At 33.3% G+C, this 23,518-nt stretch overlaps 1 protein-coding gene across 1 annotated transcript in view; it reads left to right on the plus strand.

Moving 5' to 3' along the window:
• PTPRD (protein tyrosine phosphatase receptor type D) overlaps window positions 1-23,518 on the plus strand; it is a 1,150,086-nt gene that overhangs the window by 686,234 nt on the left and 440,334 nt on the right. Inside the window, exon 8 of the mRNA XM_039729799.1 lies at window positions 17,337-17,380. The gene's annotated coding sequence lies outside the window, so the exon portion shown is untranslated. The remainder of the gene's footprint in view (window positions 1-17,336; window positions 17,381-23,518) is intronic.

Raw genomic sequence — 23,518 nt, forward strand, 5'->3', positions numbered from 1 at the left:
ATATTATCTGCCTCTGGCAATGTTCTGAGAGATGATTATTAATGCTTACAAAATAAAGCATTACTGCAATACAAAGGACTGTAGTATTGAAATGTGAACACAGGCAGTGTGAAAATTTCTTTATTATGAAAATGTCAGTTCCATTTTTAAAACTGAGTTGAAATTTGCATATCATAAGATACAAAAGTACACGTAAAGAAAACTTTTAATCAGATGTATGTGGATTTTCTCATTCCTATAAATAGACATTTGAAGGAAGGTATGTTTACGTAAATCAGGAACATCTCTGATTAGATTTAGCAATAAATCCAAAAGCTAATTTATGAAATTTGAATTTCTAAACTCATTAATTTCTTCAGGTCATTTTGAACGCATAACCAAATAATTTTTCCCAATTATTCAAACAGGATATTCATCAACTCTCATGCCAACTACATGCAAGAGGAGAGAAAAAAATTGTTGCTGACTTACTACTCATTTTCTCGTTGATCAACATTGTTAATCTCTAGTAGAATATGTTCTTTGCAAACTGCATGACTTAAACTATCTGTATCTAGATCATTCATGTATATAGTCAAGTTGTACCCAAAACTGTTCCTCTTAAGACCTCTTTCATACTTACTTTTCCTTTCTGGCATTAAATGTGTGCTTCTCATATTTCATGTGGTTTACAGCCTTGCTTCCCTCTTTTATAAAACTCTATGAGTGATTGGTCTTCACAAATTTACGGGTATCCCATTAACACAAAAATAACAGGAAGTACACATTGCAATAAATTTCATCCAACTTTCATTTATGATTTTTTTGGTCCTCTTCTCAAGAATTAAGAGCAACTGATAGTGAGTCCTAGGAAAGCATAAATTCAGGCTTTGCCTTTACTGCCTCATGGGGAATTTTATTATCATGGTGAGTGATAGCAGAATCAAGCCAGCATGAGTACTCCTAGTTTTTTACCATAAATTTACATCATGGACTCCTCAATGACGATTTCTGTCATTTCTTATGTGCTACTATGTGCTGCAATTCAATTGTGTAAGTTACATTGCTACACAATTTTTACTATTAACATATGAACCAGAAATGCTACAGATTAACAGGGAGGTGAATAGATACTTTTTCAGGTATCAAACTATAGTATGAAATTTCCCAAAAAGTTCTAGAAATCTGTTCTGCTTTCATAATATATTTGACTGACCCAATTTCTGTGAAAATTAATTGAACTTTTTTTTCAGTAATCCAATATTCTGTTCTTTGGCAGTATATAACTAGACTGAGTTTCAGTGTAAGAGAAAGCCTTTGTTTAGACTTATGGTTATGGATTTTCCTAAAATTGTAGCAGTGTACATACAAATGGTCAGTCTCTGAGTACTTAAACAACAGAAAATGGGTATTCATGGTACTAATTTTAAACATTTATTTGAGAATGTTTGGGAAAATTAATACAAAACCAGTAGGTGATTAGAGATAAGGACATAGATTGATTAGATAGACAGATAGATAGATAGATAGATAGATAGAAAGACAGAAAGACAGATATAGATATATAGTTAGTATTTTCAAGGTAGAATGATGGTATCAAACAAGGCACTGGGAGTTTTAGGTGCTAGGTATTTTCTAGTTGATTTATTTGAAACTAGGTTTCAGCCCTTGAGGCACAGCTGTTGATTTCAGGGATTAATGACATGACGACTGCTTTTAGGACATAATTTCATACACAGGGCTTTATTTCAACTAACCATCACCTTTCAGACATAGCATTATAGACTTCTTAAATATTTCATTTAGAACACAGATTATGGAGTTTTACACTGTGGAAGTATAATTTCTTAATCTTTAGTTTTAAGGGAAGAAAGGCATTTGTAAAACACTACAGAAAATGCTATTGTTGCTTAAATTTCCTTTGGTGGAAAGTAAATATATTTTCAATTTTCTTCTTCATCCTTCTGAATTCAGTTACATTAATAATAAAATAAACACAGGAATGACACTGAAATCTCAGAAACTCTTGGACTCACAATGTGATTTGAGAGATTATTTAGTTTTAAGACAAGAAAATGCAAAAATAAAAAAAGCCATAGGGAAGGATAAAGGAGGAAATTCACTTTGTCATTTACTCACAATTGTATATTACCATACTTCTGGGGAGAAATAAAGAGCAAATAAACAGTATTACATCCCTATATTCACAGAAGACCTCCTGATGCAAGATGAGCTTTAGAAGAAACACCTTGATTTAGGTTCTGAGAAGCTGGCATCACTGAATTAAGATAACTGCTTTATCAACTCCTGTATAAATCTGACAAATCAACTGAAGCAAAGAAATAACCCTGGTAATTCAGAAAAGAGCTAATTGTGAATAGAATAAAATAAAATACTGAAACATGGATAAGCTGGAATTTCAAAATAAACTGATGTGAAATATATTGCTTATTTGTCAAGGCCTTTTCTGAATTATAATACCCTTATAAAACTTTTAAATGAGAATTCTACCTACAATATGAAAACACAACAAAAATATATTGAAGGAAAAATTGTGAAACAACCTATGAATCACAAAGGAATTACTTTAAAGAGTAAAAAGAGAAACACTAAGATATGATATCTCAAGTATAGTATTCTCATTTTTCAATACTGTATATTAGCTTTTAACCTTTTCTCTATGTTTATTTCATTGGTCCCAAAACCATTAACTGGTCCTTCTGCAGACATTATGTATGTGCCCTCCATCTCCTCCAAATAATTGACAGAGATGTTAAGCAGGTGTTCTTTCTCTTTCATAATTTTCTCTTGATCTTTTAACCTGTTTCTTATTTTTCCATGTATATGTAAAGTAGTATCATACTTTAAAGAATGTTTGATCACTTTATGTTTCTCCAGTTCTCTTCATTTTTCTATATATTTTCCCTCTTTCAATTTTTTCCTATTCTCTTTTCCCTTTTCAGAGTCTTTTTAAGTCTCTCTCTCTTGTTTTTAAATTTTCCTTCTCTAAACTTGTTTTCCTTCTGTCCCCTTTCCTAGTTCCCCTTGCATGTCTTTAGTTTTGTCATTATTTTTTTCTATTTTCTCTCTCCCTCATTTTCCATTCCCTCTTCTATACATATACAACCTTGGTTCTCTTCCTCCATAGAAAATTTATTTTCTGGGGTTCATTGATCTTCGAAATGAACTCTGAAATCAAGCAAGGGTCTTCATTTCCACTCATAGGTTTGGATAAGATCTTATATCTTAAAAAAAATGCTATGAGAGACACAATTGTTTATTTAGAGTGGAGAGCAGGGCCCATTCAGTCTGGAATATAAGCAGCAAGGCATGTCATGATGTGACCTGCGCTTTGCATTCCTATTTTCCCTGTGCTTGCTTTGCTCAAGAATTCTCTTGACAGCTTATGGTTTGTTCCTAGTCACAGAACAGAGTTGCCTTGTAGAGAAAAAATGTTAGAAATACAACTGCATAGCTTTTTGCTTGTAAATAGGAAACTTCATTATCATTTCAGTCTCAATAGGCTTATTGTTCCACTCAAGCCATGAAAATAGCACTTGAGGTATGTCAAGTCTGATATCAGAATAATTTCCTGTGTAACCACACTAAACACTGATACCTGGTTTTCTCCTGAAACATACTTGCATAACTTATGTCAAAAAACTGTTCTTAGACTAGATCTTCTTCCATTTTTTTTTGAACACCTGCTCTACCCCAAAATCCACAAAATACAAATGTCATGCAGCTGGGAAAACATCTTTAAAGGAATTAGGGAATAAATACAAGCTATGTGAGAATTTCATGGTGGGGCAAGCTCTATTGTATGACATATCTGTTATGCAGTACTGTGAAACCTGGTGTTGACAATCGAAGTGATGAGGTCATCACAAAAAACACCAAACTATCAACCTGGCTATCAAATTTTCAGTATCACAGAATCACAGAATGGGTCAGGTTAGCAGGGACCACAAGTGGGTCATCTGGTCCAACCTCCCTGCTCAAGCAAAGCCATCCTAGAGCGCATGGCACAGGATTTCTCCATAGAAAGGATTTCTTTCATCTCCCCGGTGAGGGAGACTTCACAGCCTCTCTGGGCAAACTGTTCAAGTCCTCAGTCACCTGCACAGTAAAGAAGTTCTTCCTCATGTTCAGGTGGAAATTCCTGAACATGTATAGCCAGAATGAGAGAACAAACATTTTGTCCAATAAATTAATCTGGATCATAATCCTCCTTAAAAGTGAAAGCTTCCTTTGAATTCTGTTTATGGTCTGCCTTCAAACTATGAATAAAAAATATCTGCTAGTGGCAGTTGAGTATCTGTAATGTATGGAATTCTCAAGCTATTGTAAGATCAAATCACTTTATGGCAATTAAAGAGATACAAGGTGGCAGTTGTTTTTACTCACTGACAAAAATGGCTACCTGTTGCCTAGTTCATATTTTATCCTTGTTTCCATTACATCCAGTCTTTTCCTCTTTTCCCCAGAGAGGATAATTAAAGAATAAGTGCTTTGTTTTTTTATCAGGATGATACACAGACCCCACCTACAGTTTTTAGTGCCATGTCCAGGAGTTAATCAAACCTTTGTTTGCAATATATTCCCCTTATAGCACAATTGCTATGTAATGGCTGATTCAAGTATTAATTGCCTGATAAATTGAGTGTAAAATCCTATGGCAGAAAAGGAAATCAGAGAAAAAGAGGATGGTTCTCTGACAAGTCAATATAAAAACAGTTTCCTCCTTACAGGTAGAAATAATTTGCATAAATTTGAGCACAGGGATAAGCAGTTATAGATGACACCACGTTATAAAGCCAAAAAACCAGGAAATTTAGAATTCTTCTGTAATGGCCTTCTTATTATGATAGTTGTTTTCAAGACTCACAGAAATTAGAAAACAATAGGTGCTGTTTATGTCATCACTGTGCCAATTTCATTAATATCATGCTGCAAAAAATATATTTTTGGTTGCTTTTACTGAAAACCATTCAGTAATTTAAATTAAAACACAGTGTTGACAGGATGTTATATACATAGATATTGCCTATAAAAAGGTTTGCTTGGAAAGTCAGTTAAATTTTAGATTTGACCTTTGACATAAAAAATTATAAACAACACTTCAAATCCCTATGATCTGCTAAATACTGTATGTTTTTATAACAAGTCTGGTATATTTGATAACTGTGTTAATATTTATTTTGTAAAACCAGAAGTGTCTTCAATTTATGCATTACAAATTTTTTGCTTACTTCCATTTTTTCCTTTGGGTCTAAAAATATTGCTTTGGTGTGACTTTGCCCTGATTATAATAAGATGTCTCTGAACTCTGGCTCCACCTGCTATGGAAAATATACCATTCCATAAGTATGATGATTTATTTGATATTATATGCATGTTTTTCATGTGTATGGAAACATATGCATTTGATATGCATATGTCTGAAAGGTAGATATTTCTCTTTTCAGAACTCAATGAAAAAACATTTTACTTTGTGTCAAGCAAATGAAGAAAAGATGTATATATATTATCATAATATTTTCAGGAGAAAAAAACCAAACTTCTCCAGCATTGTCTACATGATATCCCCTAGTTATCCTTCTAGAACATAACAGGGCTCCTCCACATTACCTTGAAAGTAGGAAGACCAGATAAAAGGGAGGGGAAAATTTCAGATTTTGTATGTTGAAGGTAGAAGCTGAAAGACCATTTCCTGTAATAATGCATCTTATTTTCCTTAAGATCTCCCACATAAACATCATGACTCCATCCTGTTTCCATACTATCAGTAAAACATTCATAAGCATGGGGCAATTTCTCTGAATCTCCCTTGTAAATACAATGCCTTACATGGTTCCTTATGAGTAATATCAGGTAGTTGTGAGCAACATAAGGTGAAACACTTTAGGATTTATAGATCATATTTCTCCTTCATAGTATATATGTAAGATCCAGTAAACTCAAAGTATAGTAAAGTTGTAAAATTTTATTTATAAAGTTTATCAGTAGTGCTGTTTAAGTTTTTTTAATGACTAGTTTCAAAGGATATCCAAAGAAAAAAAGCAAGAAATGTGAAAAAACAACAGTGCAAAGAAGCAAGTCTCAAAAATAAAAGGAAGTTTCCATATTTCCACATACACCTCAATTCCAGAAAATATGGAAAACAATACTGGCCTGACTAGAAGATCTGGTTAACTCTTAGAAGAAATTATGAGATTTCCTAATTAGCTTAGCACTTGTGGTGGTACATATGGATTTTGACTACCTGGATGAATCTTAGGTGTTCTCAGAGTTCTCTAAATGAATGGGTAGACTTTATTATCTTTTTGTATCACATCATCCAAGCTTTACCAGTAAACAAACCAAACAGATGCAAAGGTTTTTATTTTATTAGTGGCTCTTGCTTACTAATTTTTTCATTAAATAGTAGTTCTGTTTCTACTCCTGATCTGTACATTTGAAAATTATACAAAAACTAAGCTAAAACATACACACAATAGTAAATTATTTCCTCCTTTGCGGAAATACTAAAATTATCCATAGGATAAGATTATTTCAGATGATAAGATAAATCCAGATGTTTAGTCATTGTATTGTATCTGTTGGGATCTCTGGTACTTTTCTTCAGAAGACTTCTGAATTCATTGCAATATTGCTATTCATACTCTTATAATACAATATTACTGTTAGCACAACAAACAATCACACCAACTAGTTACTACAGAACTTTTAGTTTTAATCAGGCCTGTTATTCTTTTACATATACACAAAGACATAATGTATGATGGCACAGAGATTAAAGACAGAGGAACACAGCAGGAGTGCTCTGTTTAAATTTGCTTATTTTTCTCATGGTAAGTTACAACTATTTTGAGTTTAAACCAGCATTTCTCCCTCATCCATGAGCAGGTCAGTGATCTATAAAAGTCAACACAGAAGACCTGTGTATTCTTTTCTTTGGGAGCATCATTTCTGAGAGCAAGAAAATCAAGTATGGAGTTACAACTGAATGCTATTAATTAGAAAATAAAATAACAATCACATATATCTAGACTCCAGATGTGACCAGAATTTCAAGATGTCACCTGAAGTAATCAAGTTTATGAGCAGGGGGCAAATCTTTCCATATGACACTGTAAATGTGATTTATGTTTGGACATGTGTAACTCCATAGGTCTCCAAAATAAGTACTCACTTCCTCCTAGCAATTCAGAAGTCTTTCTGGATTCTCCAGTCTCCTTAGCTACATGCACCACTTCTGTTCTTTGCTCAGACATCAGCTGTTTCCAAGAAAACTAGTGAGGAAAAAGTGGATCTTCTCAATCATCAGGCTACCCCTTAAGCCATATCAGATTTGCTACATGTGTTGTCTTGAAAAACAGTAACAGGTCAAACACAAGTACTGAAAGGGAAGAAGTCTGAGGCACATACTGTGCCTAAAAAAGGTCAGCAAGTTTTCTTTAGCCCAATGAGGAGATAACAGGGTCTGGACAACACATAATGAGGTGAGATGTGGACCACTGTTCTCCACTTCAGAGTTGTTACTTGGGACAAACAAGCTGAGCTGAACAGGAAAGGTGACACCTTTTGTACAAGACAGTACTGTCAACAATATTATTTCTCACCAAAACAGGTACCACATGACAGAGCTGTTCTCCACTTCAGAGTTGTTACATGGGACAAACAAGCTGAGCTGAACAAGAAAGGTGACACCTTTTGTACTGTCAACAATATTATTTCTCACCAAAACAGGTACCACATGACAGATTCTCAAAAGAGATGTCTCATTTCTGATGTGTTTTTAACCTCAGCAAAGAATATTGGCAGGAGATACCATTGCTGCTGTGTATGTTGGGAAGATCCACTGTCTTTCTTACAGAAATGGGAAGGGAGTATGTGGCTCATCAGTAAGAACATCAATGCACCACTACCCAGTAATGTCATTCCCTTCCATATCATAGGTATACATGCAACTTCAAAGCTCTGCAGGGGAAGTACAGATCCATGTGAGGCTGGCATCTCCCATGGCATCTCCATAAAGACCCGCTTTGTTTCTCTCTCTATCACTTTGGAGGCAGTGCCTCCTAGAAGCCATTGTAATTCATATAATGAGTTACTCAGTGTCAATTATATATCTACATATTAATAGCCTTTGGATGACATATATATGTACTTCCATTCTAATTACTAAAAATGCACACATGCTTTATAACTTGTGAAAATATGATAGGGGCATGCATGGGGTGTTGTGTGTTTCCCATTATAGAGAAGGACATTTTTGACAGATGCAATATGGCAGAATATATCAAGATAATTAATTTACGTTTGTTCCACAGAGGTGTTTTTTCTTGCAATTTCTCAGCATGACCTCTGTTTCATGCTCAACAGAACAATCAAAAAGGGATTAATAGACTGAAATCACTCAGAGTTTTATCTTTCTGTGTAAAACTTATCTAGTTTAAGTTTGTTTATATGTTGATTGATAGAAACCATAATAATTTCTTTTGCTTCACTCAAACATTCTGATTGAATATTTCAGTGCATTCTTGTTTTCATAGCTTTCTGATCAGCTACTTTTTTTTTTCTCCCCACTTTTTTTATTTCACATAAATAAAACTGTTTCCAGGACCCAACAGCTGGCACTTACTGACTGAAGGGATGAACAGGAAGACTGTGTATTCATAGGATTACAGAACAAGCTGAGAAGAAAAATTTATGCAGAGTTTTGTATGTTTAGTGAGGCAGAAAATAGATTGGGGTCCAGAGAAGAAATGACGTGTCAGTCAAAGCTAAGCATACAGACAGAAACTTCCACAACACAAGAGCAGTCATGTGCTTTCTTAGCTGTTGTGACTCCAAAAGTTACTTCTGAGTTTGGGTAGAACAGCAAACAGCAAAAAGATAGTCTTTACTATGGTAAAGATAGTACTCTTAAGTGACTTTTTACAAGTCTCTTTTAAAGCCTGGCAAAAGCAAGAACAAAGCTGCCTTGAAAGATGTAGAAGATGGTTAAACATCTTTTAGGAAGAGTCCTAGAGAGGGAGAAAACTGTGTCTGAGCACTGTGGCTTTGCCACTTACACATTATCCTTGTGTAAACTATTTTCTCAAAATGTGTAATTTCATCAAATATAATCCATTTCTCTGTAGCATAGTGTAGGTCAGTGCTCTGTACTCAATACTGACAAACCAAAGCTAGAACTATACGCATATAGTGTACTGTAGTTGTCTACCAAGACAGGATACTGTAACTGTTTCTCAAGACCTCCTGTGTGGATATTTCTGTCTGACAGCTTCTGCTGATCTCCTTTCTTTATTTGATTGATAAACATGGAGCTGCTCCCTGAAATGACTAAGATTTTACAAGCAATGTTATACTACAAAATATTATTGGCAATACTATGCAAATTGCAAGAAAGGCATTAGACTGCAATTTAGCCATAATTTTAAAAAGCTGCCTGTTACCTATGTGACAGTTACTGTGACACACAGTAACTAAAGCACCTGTTCATTTTCACTCTAAGTATCTATTTCATCATTTTACTTCGAGCATATTCTTAGTTGCTTTGAGATAATGGTGCTCAAATTTCATAATGTTTAAGAAGAAAGAATGGCTTGAAAGAATCCATAATCCAGAAGCAATGATCATATGTCTTTGCTAGTCTGAATTACAAACTGACTTCAGTTATATCTCCTCAGTAACAATTTTATAGGTTACATTGAATGCCTGATTAAGATTTATATTCTATAGAACACAACGTTCATTTAATAATATCATCATTATTGTTGGGTACTTTACTGATACTTTTATGGGTTAGAGTTCGTGTGCACAAAGAATAAGAAAAGTCCCTTCACTGTTATGTCATGGATAAGAAAGAACAGATCATCCAATTTTCCAAGACATGTTTCTCCTATCTTTTATCAGCACACTTCTATCAACATATTTAGATATTTGTGGCAGGTTAATATGGGCCATTTTCACCTGGCAACAGCATCAGTCCTTAGCAACAGTACGTGTGTATTCAAACTACTGGTAACACTGAGCCAAAATGGAAGAGCAGACTACAGAAACCTTTGGATAATGTATGTCAGGAATTTTAATATATTATTTCACCTTGGCAACCATTTCATTTAATTCCCTAGCAACTCTGAATATAAACTCAGTTTTGGGGTTTTCTCCTGTTCAAAATTACCTCTTGAGAACAACTAAGATGATTCCCTTATTAACTTTAATGATATTCAGTGTTTCACTTATTTCTAGTTTAAGATAAATGGCAGAATTCAATATTGCACAGCAGTGCTCTAAATCTATGTAGTATTTCATGGCTTAAAAGCCATGAAAATTAAGAAAGTACAGCTGTAATTTAATGTTGTTCTTCTACTTCTTTATATATACTAGTATATAACTGCTATTTCAGAAATTTTTACTAGTACTATAAATGTACAAAAATCATTGTATTCATCCATCAAACTTCTTGTATCCTGTCTAAGCAAGACTTTATATTGTTTTGATAATAAGGGCCTACATATTCTTCTACTGGAATATTTGAGGGGAAAATAATTTGTCCCTGAAGGGAGTAGAATGAATCCACTGCTATTTTATCCCCATTCATATGTATTCCATTTACTTATCCATTGGTAGAGCAGTATCAGCTAATATCATTGTAGGTATCTTATGACAAATGTCCACTTTGGCTGTTATTTGATCTGTAGTGTAGCAGATCTTGTGGGGATTATTGTCTGGCAGTGGTTCCTCTAAGTGTTAGCATATTGTATAAATTTTGTTTTTTACAAGTATCTCACTACATTGAAATAATTAAACTTCTCATTTTTCTGATTAAAGAACCTTCTGGATTCCATGTGTGAATAATTAAAGGAATATTATCCCACTTTGCAATCTTAAGGAGAGTGATTAACATTAAGTTAAAATATATTTGTGTACATCATAGAATTCAAGTGACAAAAAAGAAGCAATGTGAATGATCACAAAGCTTGCTAGTGCTATTTGTGTGTTCTGATTTTTACTATCAGTTTCCTTATTCAATTGCAATAACAAACTATCTCTCCCTTTCTTCCCCTGCCTCCTTTCCCCATCCCCCAACAGTTTAATAGGCTGCATTGGATATGAACTTTGTCCCTTTTTCAATTTTTAGTGCTGAATTTTGTTTACACAGTCTTTCTAGTTTCTATATGGGTTTTTAAGTAACAAAATAATTTGACATATAAATATTCTGACCTACAAACACAGTGACTTTTCTGGTTGTTTTGCTGATCAGTCTTTAATGTTGTGACTTAGGACTTGCCCACACACTAAGTAATATTAATCATCTTATGTCATCATGAAGCACTGATCTGTTTCAAATCTTAACTGCAAATGATCTTCTTTTATACCATATGCACATTTTAAAGGTATACAATTTTTTTCTGCATTTACAATTATTTCTACATATCCTTTCTGCCTCAGCAACTAGACACAGAGGACATTTCTTATTGTTGTCATGGGCATGTTTTGAAATTTCTTCAATTCCCATGGTGTATTTCCACTTAACTAAACTCAGTTTCAGCTTATTAAAAACAAGGTCCTCTGGATTATAAAATAGCCTCAGAGCAACAATAAGCTAGAGCACAATGAAAAACAATAACAACAACAAAACAAAAACAAACAAAAAGCCACCAACGCTAAAACAAAACCCCAAACCAACTCAAAACTTAAAAATCTCTCTTGCTTGAACAAGAAAATATATGAAAAATGTGGTGAAATAAATGGTCTATTATCAATTATCAATACTATTATCATTCATTTACTCATATTCTCTTTGTGTGCTATTCTTTTTGAGGCAAAGGCATGAAAATTCTTTTAGTGTATCAGACAAGAACGTGATTTCTGGAATGGCAGCTCTGCGTAAATTTTTAGAGTTCTGTGTAAATTTTAATATACCTGGTTATGTCCTAACATCACTAGGATGTTACTACATTAAGTTACATTTTCCAGATGAAACAGCAAGTATGTATCTCATAGCAGCATGTATAATGATGAACACATATCAATATATTTTCAGATGTCACAAACTTTAGAAAATCAGCAGAACTGTTCAATATATTGTGAAACCTAACATTGGGAATTCTTCATGAAGAAACAGAAGTCAGAATTTAGTATGTCTTATTACCACTGAACCTGCTGGTACCTTTGTTCTTTATGTAAGCCCTTTACATTTATTTTAGCTTCAGAATACAAAAAAAACCACTTTCCATATAATTTTTTAAATGAGAAATGAGCAAAAGGTATCTTGTAATCCCTTCTTTGACTGTAAAGACAAGTTAAGACACAATGGAATGGTACTTTATCATAAGAAATAGAAGTGCAAGTGCTGTAAAATGGCAGAGAAGTTCAAGCACCACGTACAGAAATGAGAGGCCACATAAAAAATTTAATGTGATTAATTTATCTTTTAAGAAAATGTTAGAAAAAAATTATATTGGATGAGTGATCAGTTCATTCCCTTGGTGAAGAACAAGAAGAAAGGGTTCAGGCTTTCATAATGTAACAATTGTAAAGCTACTATTTATACAGGGGTTTCTGGAATAGGTATGAAATTTAAAATAACATATTTTAAATCAATTTCTGGTACTAGTTAGTGGACTGATTCAAACCATGTCATGGGGCTCAGGAAAATTCATCCATAGCATTCAGAAAATTTGGAATCAATCCTATGACTGCTCTGTGTTAACAGAAGGATGGTAAATATTGTAATTCAGATTTTTAGAAGCATTTAAAGAGTTCGTAAAGTCAAAACAAAATATTGAAATGCCAATATCATGAATATGGCAGTGTCAAGATAGACTAATAAAGCAGGATACAGATTTATTTATGCATGTATCCTCAGTTACAAATAATTTTGCAAATTAGAAAGGATATTAATGAGATTTCTCTTCTAATAGCCAGACTTGGGAAGATCAAAATACTGAAAATTAGTCAGAGAAAATAGCACAGTAAGAAAATGTAGAAGTAAATAGAGATGACTAGAAACACATTTTAAAAGGAAAACATGGGCAATACTTTTTTTTTTTTTTTGAGGAATTGAACCAAAATAGTAACCTTTATAAGGTGGAAAATTATTGATATGTCCTACACAAGACAGGAAAACAAGTCATTGCTGTACAATACTTGCAGACATTGTTCTAAAGTGCAATATATCTTGAGAGATTTAAGGTTTTACATGTCACCAATCAGACCCCAGCTAACACTACTTAAATTAATTTTTCTGGAGTGGATACACTTCCCTACTGTGTGTGTTACTGTTGTTAATAATTTTATTGACTGAAGTTCATCCCTGGGCAGAGGATCTCTCCAATACCCATGGAGAGAAACTGAAACTTGTTCCTGCAAACACTTAAGCATCTGCTTATTTTTGCATGAGTAAGGAGCTCTTTTCAATTTTAGCAGGCTTGCTGATGTGTATAGACTTCAGCGTTCATAAATGTTTCATAGCATCACTGTTGAGAAAGACTGTGTTCCAAATGTGCGGCACATTTATCCTGTACTAGCTTTCAGTGTAATTGTGCATTTGCATTAAGGAACCTGTTTCTTCTACAGAAATACAAAAAAGTCAGCTGCTTGACCACCTAATTAATACCTATTATGAAAAATAAAAATATGTTCCTATAGTCCTTACTTTTGTCTCAGAGGAAACATTTTACTGATAAGCAGACCAACAGGCAAAAGGTGCAATACCACTGAAAGTAATGCAGCTGTGACTGATAAAACTAATACTGGTAGGCTGTAGACTTTGGTGCAGTGTTTGTGTGTAAGTTATTGCTTGAAGAGAAACTGCATATTTAGGCTTTTTCATTTATAAATATGACAAAAAAGAAAAAATATTCAGGGAAATTTTTTGAATACCGGCTTTTGGGTGAAAGATTGTCATTGAAAGATGAAGCAAGAAAAATGTGTTAGGAGGTCTGGTAAGGAGGACAGGTACCTTGATACTGAAGAAGTGTCTTGCTTAAAATAAGGGAAAAGAAAAAGAAATAAAATAAGAAAAACTAATTTAAAAATTTCAAAAAGGAAAGTAATGGAAACACCAGTCTGCTATAGAGCCAACGAAGAATTTCTAAGTGGTAGCTCCTCTGATTAGAGAGAGGGAGGGAATTGTTGAAATATGAGAAGGGAAAGCAAAGACTGAGGAAATGAGAAATGGAAACCATTATATAATTTACTGGAAGAACTTCATATGAAGTTGTCATACAAAAGGCAAATTCAAAACCCTATTTCTTCAGCAGTGGAGGTCCACAGGAAGACTTGAACTGATGTTTTAAAAATATTCTTACAAATGGAACAGAAAACTTTCCAGTTGCAGACAATTCTTCATTTATCTTAATTACATTTCATCTCTCAAGTACAATAAAGGTTGTACCCACTGATTGTCCACTAGATACTTTATTTATTTAATGGCAGCATATGTAATTTACTTTTCTAAAAATATGCCTTTCCTCTGAAGCCTTCTTAAAATACACTTGCTTTATTTATTGTTATGTTTTTGGAAATACATGTCCTAAATTGCCTTAGAGCACAGTGACATTCTTTTGCTCAATATATTTAACACTCAGTTGGTCACTGGCATTCAATGCTTACTGAAGGAGCTAAATCATGTATAATTTATGTCTTTTACCCTGTCAGTAGAACTTCACTTTGACTATTCACATGTAAAAAATTATTCATTCATCTAAGTATTTTCAAAATTTTCCCTTTAGGTTAGGGGGAGGGAGGTATTTGGAGGGTTGACATTTTTGTCTCTTTTGTTGAAATTACTGAGGAAAGGAGCACCTAGAGTAAAAACCACTCTTTTAGCTTTAAATTGGAACTACTGTTTATTACACATTTTGCTACAAAGCACCTGGAAGTATGTGGCAAGAGGGTGGAAACTGCATTGAAATCCAGAGTCATGCTGACATGCTTCCTGAATAGACGATATACAAAAAAAAATAAAAAAAAAATACATGTACTCAAATGTGGTGTTAACTTTTTTACTCTTCTCATGTCTACAAATTCACAGTTTCCCCATTCTCAAGACAGCTATTTTCACTCTTGCAAACAATATTTTGTGAAGAGCAACTTTTACATGTTCTGTCTTTAAGGATACCTCCCAGTGCCTTTTCATAAAATTGGAAAAAAAAAAAAAAAACCAAAAAAAAAAAACCCACCAAACAACAACAACAAAAAACTCCCAAGTATAAGAGAATAAAACATATCATAACAAATTTCTAGTACCAGTTTAGAATATTGTTCCCTTGGGTATCTTCAAAAATATAGTAAAAGTACTATGGAGACATAAAATCAGATTATCTTCAGGATCTGTGAACCAGAGCAAGAATCAGGGCCAGATTAAAATGAGCAAACAGTGAAGCTGTTCTATTGAGCTTGGCCTGGCAGAGATGCCTTCATCAAAAATGAAAAGGGATACAAAGGGATAAAAAGAACAAAAAAAAGTGTTGATTGTTGCAGTGTCTCCTCTTGGGCCCTGAGGCATCTGCTGCACAGAGAACAAATGCTCAGATGTGAATTACCTTCCTTCCATTTTTGTGTCTCTGCTGTAGTCCTGTAAGCTGAATTAAAATTAGCTTTAGCCATATTTCTTCTGCTTATTCTTCTTCTTTGGCCAGCAATGTGAGCACAATACAGGATAGATAAGTCAGCATGGTGCACATAGGATCTACCCTCTGCTTCCCAGCAATGGGCAAGGTTCCAGCACAAGGTCCAGGAGGATGACATATACCTAAGCCAGTCCATCCTCCATTCCTGTAAGATGGGAGAGTAGAGGTAGCCAGGGAAGGCAGGAAGACCTGATTGCCTTGTGGTGGACATAAGGAGGCCTTCTGCAAGAACACAATATCAGTTTCACTTCTCTCCACAGGCTTCAACATACACTGACCAGGTTCCTATAACATGACTTTAATTTCTAGAATCTGGAAATGTGTGTGTTTGCCACAGAAAACTATAACTGTCTGCTGGTTTTATGTAAAATACATGAAATAGATTTGTTCAAAGAACATGGCTGCCCCAGAAGTGTGTTCAGCAAAATCACCGTAAAAGTAACAGTTCGTCTCTCTACCCATGGTTCTTTTAAGACTGACTAAGAAAACAATAAGAATTTTGGTAGAAAATTGAGGATAAGTACATCCTCTGCTGTGGAAAACATAACCAAGGAAAGATTCCTAATCAACAGAAGACCCCGTCTGTACTATTTGCAATCCCATTGCCCTTGTTTTGTGCATTGGGAGATGGGACTCTGTCTGGCTTCCAAAAAGAAGGGTGTGGCTTCCTTGTCTCCAGGTCCATTGTGAGCATTTTTGCATGTGGATCACCCTCTCTTTTGTATACTTCTTTTATTATTATGATTATTGTTGCTTTTTGTTTTTTCTCACTGCTGTTTCTAGTAAACTATTCTTATCTCAACCAATGCCATTCACTTTTTGTGCTTCCAATCTTCAACTCCAAGCTGGAGGGGAAAGTGGGAAGGAGAGGGATAACAAGCAAGCGGTGTCTAGTTTGGGAGAGTCTTGGTGGGGACATCAAATTGGACAGCAGCATTCCTAAACCACGACCCACACAAAAATCCTTTTTTATTTCTCCATGGTAAATAATGGTTCTCTGATTGTTTTTCAATTAATTAAGCAACAGAATATTGGTTTAAACATCTTCAGATGCACTTCAGAACACAAATTTAAGTTGAAGACATTCTGCCACTGCTTTGAACTTGACAAATCCTCTGTCATTGTTAGATCCCCTGGAAGCAAATATTTCTGCTTAATAGAAAAGTGCAGCACCTTTTGAGAGGCAATTCCCTTTGAGAGCTGCCTTTAGACCTCTTAGAGGGAGTGTCTGTAAGTTTCTTCAGCACATTAGCTAAGTATTGAATTGGGTTCTTGTGTTTTCATTTTCTTAATTTGAAATTGAAAATATTTATTGATTGCATGCATAAATCTAAACATAGTGCATTATTCTATAAAGTCTATTTCTGTTTTGCTTCCCACAATGAAAGTGAATATCTATTTCAGTCCACTGAACAAGATTGAGTTTATGTTTTTATAAGTCATAATTTGAAGAATAATTCTTTTGCCTTTTGCATTATGTGGATTTACTGTTATATGGAATGAAACTTAAGAAAGTATGTGTACTTTTTAATTGCATAGAACTCTTCCTGTTAAAGTACTCAATGTACAGAATGCTGTCTTCACTTGGATTCAAAATTAATAAAAATAAAACTTGACTGTGACATTCCTTAGTGTAAATACTCTAACTATATAATTTATTATTAATTTTACAAAGTTTTACTCTACCTTTTTTTTTTTTTTCCTTAGGTGAGAAATTCAGTGGACAGCAGAAGAATCTACAAAGGTTCAAAGTAAGATTTCATATCTACTCACTTTCTAAGTCATCATATTCTTTTTCCTGTAAGGCCTACAAATTCTTTTGGTTTGGATTTCCTATTATAAACCACAAATATCTTTCTAATCAGAAATATTTATTAAATCTTGGAAAGTGTATCCTGTTTGAAATTCAAATTTCTCCTAGTCATAAAATAGAACATAATTATTGAATCAGTAGACTGTGTAATAAATACATAGATAACCCATAAAGTGTAGGAGTAAGATCATAGATCAGATTTTGCAGTTTTGGAAAAAAAGTCTGGTTGCTTCACCATGATTTCTAAATTGTGTTATGAATTAAATAGAAAATTAGTGAATGCATTGAATGATTTGCAACAGCAACTAAAAAGGGTAGCCTTCTGGTTTGTGTACTATCTCACTAGCCTTTGTACAGGGAATAATACTTAACCTATAAAGGCTGAGTAAGACTAGACAGCAATACACTGATTCTTGTAAATATTCTGCATGGTATAGCTATATGAGAAAGAGGTGCCAAGCTTTTATTACTTTTTCTACCTATTTTCTATAAGGTAACATGTTTGATAGGTGCATATGACCTGACCTCTCTTTTTAATAAGGTACGGCATAAACTGAAGTAGATCAGTCCCCAGTGATAAATTATTTATGACAAGAAAAGTAAGACAGAAAAATTGTGATTATTTTATGTGTGTACAGGAATTTTGGCAATTTATATTACATTCTATATACTATAAAATATATGTATGATAATGTATAGGAAATTTGGGGGTGTTGGTCACATTATAAAAGCTCAATTATTTCTGTAATCATGGGTAATCTTCAAGTTTCACACTTTAACCTATTAAATGTAAAATTATGACAGAAAATCTCCAAAAGTTAGTGGGAATAATACCACTTATTTATCTGGGATTATTAATTAGTAATTAACAATTAGTAATTTGTGGGTAAATACAGAAGAATACTAAGATGATTCTGTGAATGAGTAATAGTCAGGTGAAATTCAGCATGCAGGAAATGTGAATTTATACTTCTTGAGAAAAGCAGGCCTAATATCACAAGCACTCATACTTTGAAAGTGATTAATTTTCATCCTGAGTTAGATAGTTCATCTTTAAAGTAAATAAAGCAACATGAGTAAGAGAGCAAGATGAGGAGCAGGAAAAAAAGGAGGATCAAAAATAGTAAATCAGTTAATATATGAGTAAAGGACTACATATCTAGCATGGTTCAATCTGGAAGAGACATAAATGAGGAAACCATAGAGAAGTTTATAGAAATAATGTCTGGGGTGTAAAAAGTAAAAGAAGAAACCAATCATTCATATTTTATTCCAGTACTAAAACCATAGTCTGAAAAAAATGGAAGTAAAGTTCAGAATAAATGCAGCTTGTACAGAAAATCTGAAACTTCTTGCAGAAAGTTATTTGGGATTCAAAATATGCCATAGGCTGGAGGAAGAAAAATCCCATAAAGATGTAAATACATTGATAATCTCTCTAGTTTCAGAAACTCCCTAAGGAGCAGTCATGTGAATACATGCCTAAGGGTAGTAATACTATATAATTGTGCTGTTCTTACATTTCCAAAATTTCCTTTATTAGTTACTTGATACCCCAGGGGCACTATTGTATTATAAATTTAACCATTATTGCTTTTATGGTGCTGCTTATAGAATATGATATCAACTGGAAAGCAACACAAAAATATAGCTAGGGAGTTAAATAAGTTACCAGACACACACCTTAGCCTCTCTCTAGCCTCCCTGTTTTTATGGAATTTTTATGGTTTATTTTACTTTCAATCTTGTGTTAAATGACAGTGACAATACCAGAAGTCCAGAAAAAACTTGTTGTTAGGTATGAAGTTCCAGCAGAATTCAAGTTTGCTTGGATAAATCATTGCACAATCACAGCAAATACAAACTATGTTCTGTACCAGCCTCACTGGAGGGAGATATTCTAAGCCATAAGAGACTTAGTGAAATTAAGCCAGAATTTTCTTCTCAGATTCCTTACTAATATGTTTAAAGAATATAATACAGAGTGAAAAGCATCAAAGATAATAAGGAAAACTGAACATACCAAGTAAGAAAGGTTGTTGCACTTCTAGGAAAAAGCTGGAATTTATGATTAAAAGAAGCTAAAAATAAAGATAACAAATTAACAGGATTAGGCAATTTAACTAAGAAATACCTCTGTGTTCAAAATTCAACTGGTATTATATTTTTGAATAGAAAATCATTATTTAAAGTCTTCTCTTATGAAAATGACTAAGAATTGGAGAATTGGTTTGTTGGTTTTTTTTAATTGGGAGACAGGTTTGTTTTTTGGTTTTTTTTTTCCCCATCCCTGAACGCCCCACCACTCAGTACCTTTACAATCTGCTCTACTGGAGTTCCTGCTCATAAAACAGATGGTGTGATACAGTGTCACATTAAGCACTGGTTCAAAAGAACAACTTCTCCCTTGCAGCAGGCTGATTTCCTCCCCCACTTCTGAAACAGTTCACTGAGACAAACCAATTAATCAGAAACATTTTGCTTTGGGGGTGCTTCCTCTCCAGTCAGGAACTTGGCAGCTTTTTGACACGACAAAAAAATGCAAATTCTCCCAAAAGAATTCACAGCTAACTTTCCAAATCTTTTATGAAGAGATACACAAACAAAATCACTGAATAAATGTTTGCTTGTATTGGGATAGAATAACTTCCACCACAAAAACTAATCCTTTATTCATTTTTGGGGTTTTTTTTTGGGTTTTTTTTTGGTTTTTTTTTTTTTTTTTTTTTGTTGTTGTTTTGTTTTTGTTTTGGTGTTTGGGTTTTTTTGTTGGTGTTTTTTGGTTTTTTTATGCGGAAAGAAGTAAATATTAACAAAACAAAGAATATAAACAGTGGATAACATGGTAGAAGCTATTCTTCCCGCAGTCATCAACACCTATCTTTCTTTTTTATTTTTATTTTCCCTATTGCTATTAGCCAGATAAGTTTCTGTTCTTTCTGGCTTATATGTTGATAAGGGATTGATGGGGACACATATCACTGTACTCCTGGACAGATGCTGCCCAAGGTCTGCATTTATCTGCAGAGGTGCTACTTAACAGCATCACCCTTGATCAGTACAAGGTATTATTTTAAAATATTCCTTCTATCCCTCTGTCTTTTATGTTTCAAGCCAGAAAGAAATAATAGAGACAAAGACTGAAACAGGGTGTCTAGAGCTAATTGACTAGCATATTTAAAGTGGGTTGTGGTTGCTTAGAAACATTTATAGACTGTAACTGAAGCTTGATTATTAAATAGTCTGCAGGGCAATGTAGGACAACATGTTTTTACAAGAGCAAGATCCACAGAGGAAGATGGTTTGTAGCTTAATATTCAAAGGAAACATATTTACAAATATTTTTTTTACATTTTATTTTTAAGTCCAATTAAACAACATTATTGAAAAAAATTTAACTAAATTTATGTCAGTGCAGTAAACTGAAATTCAGTGTCATGACAACTTACTATTTATTCTGCAAGGCCCTCTGTTAATTCCAGAAGCCTCTACGTGGCTCCCCTTGAGAGTATGCAATTCATTTATTACAGCAAAGTGCATATTATATAGGAAGAATCTGATTTTGGAGATCAGAGAACACTGAGATGTGTAAAGTGCAGCAATCTTTAATGACACAACAATATTGTGTAACTATGTTATAACAAAAATCTGGAAGAGAGGGCATACTAGAAGTCTGAACTCTGTAGAGGGGAAGGCAGACAATATCTTCTACAAATATATTGGTATTTCCAAGGCAGAAGTCTTATGAAAAGTATATAAAATAATCTATAATCAACTATATTTGTCTGCTGAAATCTCTTTATCTAATTATTTTTTTCAAAAATACCCCAAGATGTCATTTGTTTTGGTATCCCTCCTGACAAAAAAATTTCAGTTTTTCTAAAGCACGTTTTAAATTTCTTCTCAAAGCATTAGTGAAATGTCAGGGAATTTTTATTCCCAGGTAATGCATTTTTATTTTCCTGCTACACATGAAACCATTCATACTTCTGTTGCCACCATGAAGTCACTTAAAACATTGAGTGATGGATCTTATAAAAACTGACAGGTTTCTAGGAAATTTTTGTCTTTCCTGAATCCAAGAAAAATTACTATGCAAATGGTACAATGAGAGGAATTCTATCCTCTCTGGTTGAAATCTAGATTTAGACTTCATTGAAGTTTTGTCAATAAAAACTATAAATCATAGGAATACTATAGAAAGTTTGGCCTGTACATGAATTAGGAAACAAAGATAGTGATTTTAAGAGGGATTTGGGGTTTTTTTGCTATGCAAATTATTGAATTATTCTACTTACAAAAGTTGTAATTGTTCCAGAACAAAGTAAAATATATATATATATGTAAAAGGAACGAATAGTAAAAAAGCACCATAAATACTAAATGAGAAGTTTCAGCGTTTAAAACACATATTAACAGGGTGTCACAGTAAATGTGATACTTCCAGTCTTCTTAATTATCTTGAAAAGATGCTAGAAATTATGAAAAATATTCAGTAGGTTACTGACCAAGACTAATCTCCTCTGGTTACTTCTTGAGTTAAGATTCTATAGAACTAACCAGATTTCTGAGCCTTTTATACTTCTAGTACAAACTTGCCTTTACCAACACTAACTGGAACAAAATCAGAAATGAAAACAGGAAGACTATATAGCCATAATAGCATCATATGAAACTCTGCCACATGCATAATAAAATGCTGTCTTCTTTATAAAGTGAAACACTGAAAACTGGAATTGAAAATACCATCCAAACTTTCTATTAAATTAAATCATTATTTGTTGCTATGTTGTATCAACAATATTCAGAAGAAAATTGTATTATTCAATACTGTAGTACATCCTTAACAAATGCTAATAAAATAAATAACGAAGTAAGGTTAATCTTATTTCATGTAGATTAAATATTTTTTTTCATTTTATAATTTAGTGGAAACCCATTAAGTGAAACCATTATTAGAAAAGATATATTCAGGAGCTCTATTTAGAACATTTTCAGCTTAAAAGCTATTACACCTCAGGACAGTGATAAAGGAAATGGGCATGACTTCTTCAACCCCAATGAGTCATAAGAGATCTTTTTGGCTTGAAAAAAAGTTAATATTTTTGAGAAAAGGTAAGCAGTTGTTACAACTCACTGAGATATAAACCTGTCATTAAATATTTAATAAGGTAGAGTCAGTCTTATAATTTGATATCATTTACTTAGTACTTTCACATTCAAATCTACATTAAAGAAGCTCATAGATAAAACTGCTAATATTTATTAGAGAAATTATTAGGTTTCCAAAATTACAGAACAGGGCTACAGATACCAAAGAGAAATAGCCCTTCATGTAGCTTCTGTATTTTTATACCATGTTCATGAAGTAGCAGGAGCTCTGTAGGGGATATTTTGCATATAAGGATAGTATTTGATGATGACCTAAAAATTTATGGAATAATGAATAATATAATGACTTTGAGTAGCTTCTGTATTTTTATACTATGTGTTCATGAAGTAGCAGGAGCTCTGTAGGGGATATTTTGCATATAAGGATAGTATTTGATGATGACCTAAAAATTTATGGAATAATGAATAATATAATGACTTTGTCCCAGACAGACATTTTTGTATTCTAATTCTACTGGATCAGAAGCAACAACTTATTATAGGTGTTACCAAAAAAAAAAAAAAAAAAAAAATTTTGGAATGCTCCAATGAAGGATATATTTCCAGTTCAAATAAAAAGATTTTCAGGAGTTTCCAAGTGAATTACCTTTATATATAAAAACAGTACAAACATTTCTGTATAAAATAAGTTGGAATTATGAACCTTTTAAACTAATTCTTGCACTGTTGCTGTCTGTAATTTGAACTAACTTGACTATCGTAGAATAAAATTATAAAAACTTTTCGTTGATTGTATTGCTAAAATAAGAAGAATTATCATTATTGCTTTAAAATAATACATTAAAATGTTGTAAACATGAATAGCCACAATAGTTTATTCCCTGTGTCTTCAGCTAGATTGTTAATGGAAATCTAGTATTAAAAAGGACTCTCACAAATGTACCACCATCTACAGAAAGGATGT

This window comes from Passer montanus, unplaced genomic scaffold (genome assembly GCF_014805655.1).
Source record: "Passer montanus isolate IOZ18808 unplaced genomic scaffold, ASM1480565v1 scaffold7, whole genome shotgun sequence".
NCBI lineage: Eukaryota > Metazoa > Chordata > Aves > Passeriformes > Passeridae > Passer > Passer montanus.